At 40.3% G+C, this 8,191-nt stretch overlaps 4 non-coding genes across 4 annotated transcripts; 1 reads left to right on the top strand and 3 right to left on the bottom strand.

Annotated features, from left to right (window-relative positions):
- Positions 1 to 1,470: 1,470 nt before the first annotated feature.
- Positions 1,471 to 1,542, top strand: trnah-gug. The gene has a single exon. It is a non-coding gene; the product is annotated as a tRNA-His (tRNA).
- Positions 1,543 to 2,567: 1,025 nt separating this feature from the next.
- trnah-gug lies at positions 2,568 to 2,639 on the bottom strand. Its single transcript has one exon. It is a non-coding gene; the product is annotated as a tRNA-His (tRNA).
- Positions 2,640 to 5,471: 2,832 nt separating this feature from the next.
- trnah-gug lies at positions 5,472 to 5,543 on the bottom strand. The gene has a single exon. It is a non-coding gene; the product is annotated as a tRNA-His (tRNA).
- An 851-nt stretch (positions 5,544 to 6,394) lies between these two features.
- Positions 6,395 to 6,466, bottom strand: trnah-gug. The gene has a single exon. It is a non-coding gene; the product is annotated as a tRNA-His (tRNA).
- Positions 6,467 to 8,191: the final 1,725 nt, after the last annotated feature.

Below are 8,191 nucleotides of genomic sequence, written 5' to 3'. Positions count from 1 at the left end.
ATTTTCCTTTTTTTTTTATGGACATGTAGCAAACCTAACCACTTGCTTTGCAATAGCACAGAAAGCCAATACAATCTGATTATTCCTAAATAATCTTCACAACGCAAACAATTATTGTGGCAGTAACACAGGAGCAGCTCCTTGTTGAAGCAGGTAAACCTACATACAGAGAAAGCTGTGCTTCATGCCTAAAGGCCAACAGGAGTGTTTTATCCACCCATATTTTCTCTCTCTTTCTGCATCTCAAAAATGAATGTTTCCAGAATAAATAACAGCTGGTAGCTGCTGAGTGAAGCCAAGATTAGTTTCACCGGACACATTCTGTTTATGGACTCACCGTAGGATATCGCTATAAAACAAATGGTAACCAAAGTGGGGGTAAAAAGGCTAATATCCATCAAAAGAAAGCGATGCTCTTTTCAACAACAGGATATAGGATACTGTTAATATATCAGAATCAATCGATCATCTAACTTTTGTTACAGTGTGAAGAAGTCTACGTTTGCTATGCAGAGAGTAAATACGTGTGTAATACGCTGTTAAAGGAAAGTGAAAGTATTTATTTGCCGGCTTGTTAAAGAGCGACGCAGGCTGCTTTCCAACACGGCCACCAGTGCCATGGTGCGCGCTGGATTTCAGTTATATTATTAGAACAATAAAGCCTTAAACTGAAAAAACATTTGCCTGATTTTCTAAATGTTTGCATCTGCCCAGCTCTGTGACTGTGACAAGCGCCTGACAAGCGCTTTACTGCGTAACTGCGCGCGCGCGCGCGCACAGCCTGGATCATTTCGGGTTAATGAAGCAAATGCAGATTACAGAAGTTATGAAGGTATGAATGGAAAATGGAACGTTCTAAAAAAAAAAGTAGATTAGTAGAAAAAGTAGATTACTGACCTACAGAAAATACTGGAGTAAAGAGTAAAAGTACAGTTTTAAAAAAGGAACGTGAAAAGGTGGCAATAACTTATTTTATTTTATTTATTTATTTTTCAAATTTGCATAATTTGTTACTACCCACCCTGCAGCAGGAGTCCTCACTGCTGTCTTTAGGTAGGCTATAAGTAACAGCAGCACAAAAGAAACATAATATTGAGGCACTTTGCTGCACATGCCTGGAGCGAAGTCGTTTTTTTTCTCCCTTAACTTTTCAGCACCACCTTTGCCTTGTGTCACATGTTTTCTGTAGGCATACATGATTTTTGTCCGCGTTTCAACCGTTGAATCATGTCTGATGCGGAGTGTGTGATTGATTAATTGATTGACTAGTCATTCAAACCGCCAGGCTATGAGCCAACTCCGAAATCGTCGGGGAAAAGTGGGGGGGGGGGGGAACGAAACAGACAAAACATAGACTACTCCTACTCGTATGATTCTGTACAGTGTAACACCTATACTAGTGAATTGATGAACATATATTCTGTACGGTAAGCTTTGTTTAGGGTGAAGTGTAATGAGACGTGATGGCCAGCCGTGATCGTATAGTGGTTAGTACTCTGCGTTGTGGCCGCAGCAACCCCGGTTCGAATCCGGGTCACGGCAATCTCTTCTCTAGCTGTCTTGAAAAAGTGATGGCACACAGACAATGAAGGAGGGCTACTCTGAATTAAATGTGTTTTAATGACAGTCAAAATAAATACAGAGGAGGAAAAATGTGCAACATAGCTGTTCACAGTATTTATCATACAGCAGAATAACAATATTGTTAGTAGCATATAGCTTAGTGGTTAGTAAGCTACTCTGCTTTGAGGCCGCAGCAACCCTGGTTTGGGTCAGGGCAGCTGGTGGCTATTTTATTGCTAAGCAAAAGAGATGACCAGGTCTGATAGTTTGTTACTATCAAATGGTTAAGGGCCCAGCTCACGCACAAGTTTAATAGCCCAGGCCTACATCTCTTTATACTAGCCATATAATATTGTACACTTCAGTTTCACATTTCAGTGTTTAGACTTATTTTTGGGGCATGTATCCTCTGTATTTATATTGACTGTTATTGAACCACGTTTAGTTTTCGTAGCTCTTTTTCATTATCTGTGTGGGTAGGCTATGTGAAATCTCCCTTTTGAAATATGTAGAGAGCTTACCCTACAGAATACATGTCTATCAATTCACTAGTAGCCTATAGATTTTACACCAGAATTTAAATCTACCTTTTCTACCTTTAGAGGGTAGCCTACCTGCGAGACTTGTTTTCTACATTTCACGCGACTTGTAGGCCCTAGGAAAAGCTGTAGCCTGTGTTTGATCTCTATATAACGTGTCTGGTTTGCTTTAGCGGTATATACAACATTGCAAGGTATAGCCTATAGAACAGAAGTGGTGGAGACTACAGTGATGATGAAGAATGCAATTAATGAAAACCTTAGTTTTATCAAACTCTCTACCTGCCTGCACCATCACGAGATTATTTTATTATATTATTGATCATGAGGACAAACACAGCGTCAGTGCAATGCCTCCTATGAGTTCTCCAGTCTCCGGTGAAACAGTTTCATCGATGTATTAAACTTGTCCGTGAGGCACCCCATTAAAGTCTCCATATCTTTGTTTTAAAATTGACAACACCCTGCCGTGACCCGGATTCGAACCGGGGTTGCTGCGACCACAACGCAGAGTACTAACCACTATACGATCACGGCTGGCCATCATGTCTGCGTGGGTCTTTCAGTGATGTAAAGACAGTTTAGCTTAGAATAGATGTTATCGATTTTACCCTATATGACACACAACAGAGTTTTTATCCTTTTCTACCTTATTATATGTAATGTATTCTACATTTCACAGTAGTAGGCCCTTATGTAATGTAAAAGCTGTAGGTCTGTGTTTACTTTAACACTGCAACTGCAACCCTTTCTACTGCTCTGATTATCTGTTATAATTAAATAATTAAATAATAATTAAAATGCTGTAAGCTATTATATTATATTTATAATGATTACATAGGCCTAAATAGCCCATATTATTGTTAAAAATGCTAAATAGCCCATATCATGAGATGAAAGTTAGGGCCATTAGGCACCCCTCATATGTTTTGACAGAAAGCTTCTATATTGGTGATACAATTTCATTGATATTTTATTGATATTTCATTATATATATATATATATTTTTCTTCATATTCAATTACTACGAAAATGTCTTCAGATGTATTTAATGTTTTGCAAATTTACAATAAAGATGATCGGTTATAACATTTTCATACGTATTATATGGGCCAATGTACAGGCCAAAATGTCGCTGTAAAAATATAGTTTATATGTGAAAATTACAATATTTAAATGTAGTACAAAAATACTGTAAATGTACAGGAATTTACTGTCTACCACGTTGCAGTAATAAAACAGTTAAATTGATGAACTACAAGTAATCACTGTGGTTGGTATACAGCACCATACAGTAATTTTTGCAATAAAATATTGTTGTTTTACAGTAATGTTGTTGTTGGGTTACTATGAAAACACAGCGCATTTGCTGTAATATAACTGTAAATTGCTGTAATTACAATTTTTATTACAATATCACATTGTAATTATACAGTATTATTGTGTCTGGTTACTGTAGAAATACAATATAGTAGCCTACTGTGATTTTCATTTAGCCTATATTACTTTAAAATAATTACTGTATAGCCTACTGTAGGTGAATTTTTGTACAATTAGCCAAGAATTTAGTGTAAAAAATAAAGGGAACACTTAAACAACACAATGTAACTCCAAGTCAATCACACTCCTGTGAAATCAAACTGTCCACTTAGGAAGCAACACTGATTGACAATCAATTTCACATGCTGTTGTGCAAATGGAATAGACAACAGGTGGAAATTATGGGCAATTAGCAAGACACCCCCAATAAAGGATTGGTTCTGCAGGTGGCGACCACAGACCACTTCTCAGTTCCGATGTTTTGGTCACTTTTGAATGCTGGCGGTGCTTTCACTCTAGTGGTAGCATGAGACAGAGTCTACAACCCACACAAGTGGCTCAGGTAGTGCAGCTCATCCAGGATGGCACATCAATGCGAGCTGTGGTAAGAAGGTTTGCTGTGTCTGTCAGCGTAGTGTCCAGAGCATGGAGGCGCTACCAGGAGACAGGCCAGTACATCAGGAGACGTGGAGAAGGCCGTAGGAGGGCAACGACCCAGCAGCAGGACCGCTACCCCCGCCTTTGTGCGAGGAGGAGCAGGAGGAGCACTGCCAGAGCCCTGCAAAATGACCTCCAGCAGGCCACAAATGTGCATGTGTCTGCTCAAATGGTCTGAAACAGACTCCAGGAGGGTGGTATGAGGGCCCGACGTCCACAGGTGGGGGTTGGGCTTACAGCCCAACACCGTGCAGGACGTTTGGCATTTGCCAGAGAACACCAAGATTGGCAAATTCGCCTCTGGGGCCCTGTGCTCTTCATAGATGAAAGCAGGTTCACACTGAGCACATGTGACAGACGTGAGAGAGTCTGGAGACGCCGTGGAGAACGTTCTGCTGCCTGCAACATCCTCCAGCATGACCAGTTTGGCGGTGGGTCAGTAATGGTGTGGGGTGGCATTTCTTTGGGGGGCTGCACAGCCCTCCATGTGCTCACCAGAGGTAGCCTGACTGCCATTAGGTACCGAGATGAGATCCTCAGACCCCTTGTGAGACCATATGCTGGTGCGGTTGGCCCTGGGTTCCTCCTAATGCAAGACAATGCCAGACCTCATGTGGCTGGAGTGTGTCAGCAGTTCCTGCAAGAGGAAGGCATTGATGCTATGGACTGGCCCGCCCGTTCCCCAGACCTGAATCCAATTGAGCACATCTGGGACATCATGTCTAGCTCCATCCACAAACGCCACGTTGCACCACAGACTGTACAGGAGTTGGATGCTTTAGTCCAGGTCTGGGAGGAGATCCCTCAGGAGACCATCCGCCACCTCATCAGGAGCATGCCCAGGCGTTGTAGGGAGGTCATACAGGCACGTGGAGGCCACACACACTACTGAGCCTCATTTTGACTTGTTTTAAGGACATTACATCAAAGTTGGATCGGCCTGTAGTGTGGTTTTCCACTTTGATTTTGAGTGTGACTCCAAATCCAGACCTCCATGGGTTGATAAATTTTATTTCCATTGATAATTTTTGTGTGTTTTTGTTTCAGCACATTCAACTATGTAAAGGAGTATTTAATGAGATTATTTCATTCATTCAGATCTAGGATGTGTTATTTTAGTTTAGCAGTGTTAGCAGTGTTTTTGAGCAGTATATTTTACAGCTATTGCTTCAATGGGAAATCTCTCCAGTGAGCCAGTTGTATGGGAGTAGGCCTACTAAACTTGGTCGTGAGCGGGCCCAATAGAGCCTCCTTGCATTTGTTTTAAAAGGCATTTCGTTGCATTTCCTCCTCTGTATTTATTTTGACTGTCATTGAAACACATTTAATGCAGAGTAGCTCTCCTTCATTGTCTGTGTGCCATCATTTTTCAAAAATACCCGGGGCAGAGATTGCCGTGACCCGGATTCGAACCGGGGTTGCTGCGGCCACAACGCAGAGTACTAACCACTATACGATCACGGCTGGCCATCGTGTCCGCTGATGTAACTAATTAACGTAAACAAACTGTAGACCAAATAGCCTCACGTATAAACAACATGAACATAGGCTATATAACAACAAACAGGCGACCATACGTAATCTACAAAAAAGCTGCATGTTTACTTTAGGACTTAGAAGCAAGGTAGAGTATAGGCAACAGTGATGATGAAGCAGGGTTCGAGTTACGTGGGAGCCAGTGGGAGCTCAGCTCCCATAAGGACGGTCTGAGCTCCCATGGAAGCAGTAAAATCAACAACCATTAATTTGAATCACAAATAATGTATTTTTCATTGTAATTAGTAGGTATGACTGCCTGGGTGGCTGCACTTTTCCACCATTAGCTACTATCGTGCGCACTGTTTTGACTGAACAGGTTGAGGCCGCGACCCGCGAAAATGAACTCAGTTGTATTGTAGCCTACTGTATTAGGCTACTCTGTATTGACTGCAACCTATTTTTCAGGCGATTGTCACTTAACGGATTGCCTAGTGTGAGTAGACCTACACCCTGTTGCAAAATCAAAGACATCTGGGGCAAGTAGTAGACTGCGGTGTGTGTGTATGTGCGTTGGCGTGTGTGTGTGAGAGAGAAATGTTGAATCACGTAATAAGCAATGATCTCTCTCTCCAGCCCCCCGGTAACGTTAGGTAGTAGCCCATGTTAGAGCCCCCGACGAAACTGAGATTATAACTCGAACGGTGTGATGAAGAATGCAATGACTGGCAACCTATTCTATAGTTTTATGTATCTCTTTCCCTCACTGCATTATCTGTAACTTGTGAGAAAACTGCGACTAAAGTCTCTTTGTATGTTTTTTAAAATTGACACCACGCTGCCGTGACCCGGATTCGAACCGGGGTTCCTGCGGCCACAACGCAGAGTACTAACCACTACACGATCACGGCAAGGTATCGCTTTAGGTTCACACACCTTTAAGGCTATGTTGAGAAAGTAGAAAAAAATGCTTGTACGCGACTGTGTGAACTGATTTAGATTATAAAAACAACAACAACAATAATAACTGAAGTTTCTGCATGACCATTCTCCTCCCTGTGTTAGGAGATAAGATGGAGATAATTAAAAAGAGCAGCTGTCCTTGTTATTTTTACATCTGGGTCCAATTCCACAGTAAAACGACCATGACTCATAATTAGATTTGTAGGGACTGTGTTCTTCAAAATGGAAATTGTGTTAGTGATGGTATAACAAAACAATTTAGAATTGTCAGGGTGCCATTTAGTAATGTTAAGACAAGTGGAACCGAGCAAAAGTACAGAGTAATTACATTTGTGGACAATCTAAGATGGAAAAATGATGTTCAATTCAACAAATAAGTCACTTCCTTATCTGAAAGGTAAACATGTAGAAAACATGTTTACATGTTAACTGTCATGTGGATGGGATTTAACTTGTATAATGATAACTTTTGTATATATCTTAAATATATGCCAATAAAGCACCTTCAAATGAACTCACTTGTGATGCCCACACAGCTGTGAACAAAACCTTTGACTCAGGGGTGAGAGTGAAAATACAATGACACAATTAGTACACTGCAGGCAATACAAGCCTCCTTTAACTGTACAACACAGTTAATATCTGCCATTTTGGAATAAAAAGATTAATTGGCTTAATATTTATGGATTTAAAAAAAAAAAAAGTTGGGGGGAGTTGGTTAGATTAGGACTAACTATGGTTGTTATTAAATTTAATTTCACACAATCCCAAGCAAACAGGCAGGGAAGACAATTTAAGCTTAACAGACCGAGGTTATCTTACTATATTTACATTAAACATTGTCACATATAATATGTGACATATTATATAATATACCTAAAGGTAGGACCCAAATCAAGTTTTACCTTAACCTGCATCCAGTTTTATAATCCCTGTTTTTAATCTGCAGCTGGATACACAGTTCCTAGAAATGTGTGTGTGTGTATGCTCTTGTGTTTGTGTATTTAGACCTGTATTTATGTGTGCACTTTAGAGTTGCATGTTTCTGCATCAGATCAATATTTCTGTCAAAATCCAAGCAGTGAAATTACATCTTTAAGCATATTTATGGTAAGGAAGTCATCACAGTTTGTGTAGTAGTTTCCATGTATACATACATTATCTAAAATAATTAAAACAATTAAATGTCTGTGAAGATTCTCAGTCATCCAGGTCATAGTTATCCAACAAAGGTTAAAGTCAAGGGCAACTGGGCTTGGTTGAAGATACTGGAAGACATTTGCTTCATCCAAGGGACTTCTTCCATTCTCAAACTTTCATCCCTCATCCAAGGGACTTCTTCAGTTCGAGAACAGAAGAAGTCCCTTTCCAGTATCTTCAACCAAGTCCAGTTGCCCTTGACTTTAACCTTCTTTGGATAAAACAATTAAAATATTATTATAAACAATTGTGAAAAGAAGAAATAACAGCTAGCCTACTTCGTTTCTGTTTGTATCAATATGAAGTGGGCTGTTATAATTAGTTTGGTAGTTCAATCACTAATTATTTGTATCAGTCTTTACATGTTGCAGTATACTAAACACACAGCAGATGACGCCACGGTTCTGTTTACGAGGCTTCTTGAGCTGTAAAAGAAAAAAGCTTTTATTTTGACATTTGCTGTACCGGAAGTT

Source organism: Micropterus dolomieu, linkage group LG09 (genome assembly GCF_021292245.1).
Source record: "Micropterus dolomieu isolate WLL.071019.BEF.003 ecotype Adirondacks linkage group LG09, ASM2129224v1, whole genome shotgun sequence".
Lineage (NCBI taxonomy): Eukaryota > Metazoa > Chordata > Actinopteri > Centrarchiformes > Centrarchidae > Micropterus > Micropterus dolomieu.
This window is presented reverse-complemented; position numbering and strand designations above follow the sequence as displayed.